The sequence below is a fragment of the Penaeus monodon genome, chromosome 6 (genome assembly GCF_015228065.2).
Source record: "Penaeus monodon isolate SGIC_2016 chromosome 6, NSTDA_Pmon_1, whole genome shotgun sequence".
Lineage (NCBI taxonomy): Eukaryota > Metazoa > Arthropoda > Malacostraca > Decapoda > Penaeidae > Penaeus > Penaeus monodon.
The window spans coordinates 10,002,219-10,006,242 of record NC_051391.1 but is presented as its reverse complement, the minus strand read 5'-3'; positions in this window follow the sequence as shown (position 1 = coordinate 10,006,242).

Sequence of the window (4,024 nt, the reverse complement as noted above, 5' to 3'; positions counted from 1 at the left end):
ATAATAATAATAATAATAATAATAACGATGATGATAATAATAATAATAATAATAACGTAATAATAATAATAAAAGTAATAATAATGATAATAATAATAACGTAATAATAATAATAATAAAAAATAATAATGACAATAATGATAATAGTAATAATAATAATAATAATAATAATAATAATAATAATAATAATAATAATAATAATAATAATAATGATAATCATAATAATAATAGGAATGGCAATGGTAATGAAAGCAGTAACAGTGACATAGATGATTATGTTAACAATAATGGTACCGCATTAATGTTATACTGATAATAACATTATACTGATACGTTATACTGATGATAACATTGATGATGTTGATAACTGAAAGCAGTTCTACCAGTGAAAATAATTATGCTAAATAATAGCAATACTTTTTATAGTATAATGTTATTTGTTCTGTAAATAACAAATGCATTGATTACAGACAATACGGGAAATTGCGGATAATTAAAATGCAATGATTTGCTTTACTTTACATTGAAAATCATCATATATATATTGCAGAACAGTTTTTTTTTTATCTGTTTATTTATGATTTTTGTTAAATCGCTGGTCATTGTTTTTATCTTGTTTCATTATTTCTTCCTTCCTCCCCTTTCTCCTTCTTCCTTCTCCTCTCTCTCTGTCTCTGTCTCTGTTTCTGTCCATGTCTCTGGCTCTGTCTCTGTCTCTCCCTCAGTCTGTCTCTGTCTCTGTCTCTCTCTCTCTCTCTATCTCTTTCCATCCCTTCCCCCTCTCTCTCCTCCCTTCCCCTTGTACCCCCCTCTCGCTCTTTCTCTCTCTCTCTCTCACTCTCTCCCTCCTCCCCTCCTTCCTACCGTACCTCCATCCATCCCTCTCTCCCCTGTTCTCTCCATCCTCCCTCCACCTCTCCCTCTCTCTCCCTCTCTTCCTTCCACCCTTCCCTCCCTCCCCCAACTTTCTCTTCTCCCCCTTCCCTCCCCTCTCCTCCCCTACCTCTGAACCTCACCCCTTTCCTTTTTAATGATGACCACTAATTCTTTGAACACGTTAACAGCATGCATTAAATTCAATCGATGAATAACCCTCTGGATGAACCATGCATGCAAGCGGGGACATTGGAGGAGGTCATGCATATATCAGCGGTTTGTGAATGCCATGGTCATGCAAGCTGCAAATTGCTGCATGAAGGAGAGAGGGATGCACCTCATCTCTGGCGCTGTGTGTGCAAGCATGTAGGTGTTTGAGCGAGAGAAAAGAATTTGAGTGAAGTTTCTCTTCCGTATTAAAAAATGCGTCTTTTGTATGTATGCAATTGCATACAAATGTATAAACACTTATAAGAATACACAGATAAATTTACACACGTGCGTTTGCATTTGTATGTATATGTTATCAAACTGAAGCTGAAAAAGATACAGGAGAAAAATGAAAAGCAAAAAGACACACTCCTATAAAAACTGCTCGCTAGCCTTTGCAAAGAAAATTTTCAAATTTATAAACATACTTGTACCCCCCACCCCTCATTTATCAAAACTAGTATTAGTATTATTAATACTAATACTAATACTATCACTATTACTATTACTTTACTATCATTTTTATTATCATCATTATTATTATTACTACTGTTATCATAATTATAATGATAATAAGCTGAGAAAATAATGATATGATATAGATAAAAAACGAGAAGGCAAACTCTTACAGAAAAAAATGCCCGCTAGCCTTTGCAAAGAAAATACTCATATCTATAAACATACACGTACATTACCCCACCCCCTCTCACACACACTAGACACAAGGCTCCTACGCACAGAGAGAACAACCTCATATACAAGAGGGCGAACCACGGTGTCCTCCTGCAGAAGTGCTCGCCAGCCCGGCCCACGAGGGTACAGCTGCGGCTCTGTGTGGAGCGCCGCGAGGTATATATGCTTGAGGGTGGCTGATGTGCTACAAATACTTCGGAGCACTGCGATTTCCTGCTGCCTGCTGATAGATATAGTCACAGCATTGCACATGCAGACACATAGACGATGGTGATCTTACATATATGCATGCGCACACCCGTACGCACCTACGCCTGCGCGCACGCATGCAAAACGCACACACACACACACACACACGCACACACACACACACACACATGTAAATGTACACACACACACACAATAACATAACACAACACACACACACACACACACACACACACACACACAACATTACATATCACTACACACACATATATAATACTATATATATATATATATATATATATATATATACATATATATACATACACAACACACACAATCACACATATACAACATACAACACATACAACATACACAAACAACACAATACTACATACATCATAATGCACATCACACACACACACACACACACACACATACACACACACAACAGTACACATACCACACATACACACACATACACACACACATAATTTATATATATATATATATATATATATATATATATACATACAATACATAATACATATATATATATATGTATATATATATATATATATATATATATATATATATATATATATTATATATATATATGTAGTGATTGTAATGTTGTTGTGTGTGATTTATATGTGTGTGTGTGTGTTTGTATGTGGTTGTGTAGTTGTTATTGTTGTTTATATGTATATTATATGCAAACACACAACACACTAACTACATCAACATAACAACACACACATCCAATATATATATATATATATATATATACATATATATATATATATATATGTTTGTTGATGTTTATTGTGTGTTATGTTGTATGTGATGTTGATATATATATTGTATATATATATATAATATATTAATATATGTATACTATATATAATACATATATAATATATTATATATTATGATATAATGATATAATAATATATATATATATATGTATTATTATAGTATGTATGTATGTATATATATGTATACACATATATGTATGTACATACATACATATATCTTGTTGAACAGTTTATCAGAAGCACAACTGGGATTATAAACTACCATATATATGAACATTAAACACATACACTGTATTATTGTATAGACTCTAATGCTTTCGTTATATGAGTGATGCCTGGAATGAATTGAGAGGCATTATTCATTGCAATATTACATAATTACGAAGTGAAGTAATTTCATAACACAGTGCTGAAAATATTACCGGAAAAAAAACATGGAACTTGAAATGGGCTTTCATGTTGCAATTCCTCATTTTGGTATAATACAATATACGGAAAATAATGTAATGCGTTTTTAACATGAAACTAAAAATTAAATAAACATTGGGGATTAATTATGTCCACTGGGAAACTATGTCAGAAAATTGCACATATGCATATAGGAAACACTGCGTTCAATGTTTTAATGTATATCTTTTAACATCTTATCGTTCTATATTTCTATATCTATCTACCTGCCTAGCTATCTATCGTAGTTTATTTCATGTGACCGTTTCTTAGTCTGTTCTATTTCTCTGTTTCTCTCTTTTTTCCTTTTTCTATATGTCTGTCTATCTGCCTGTGTGTGTCTGTATCACTCTTTCTTTCATTTTCTCTCTCTCTCTTTCTCTGTATCTCCCTGCCTCTTTCTCTCTTTCTTTACTCACAGTCTCTCTCTCCCCTCTCAATCCCCTTTCTCTGTCTCTCTTTTTCTTCCTGCCTCTCACTCCCACCCTTTCTCTCTCTATCCCTCCCGCCCTCCCTCCCTCTCTCTTTCTCTCTCTCTCACCTTTCTTCCCCCCTCTCTCTCCCTTCCTCCCACTCTCTCTCCCAATATCCAAAGCTGAAGACCAATAAAGACAGAGAGGTGCTGGGAGGATGGAGAGAGCGGAGGTCTGTAGAGGTCAGTTTCATCTGCTGTGACGGAGGGTGACCAGGCGAGTGAACTATTCCAGGGCTGGAGTTGTAGCTTGCGCCACGCGTTGAAAATGACAGTATTTTGAACAACGCGCTGGCCCAATGTT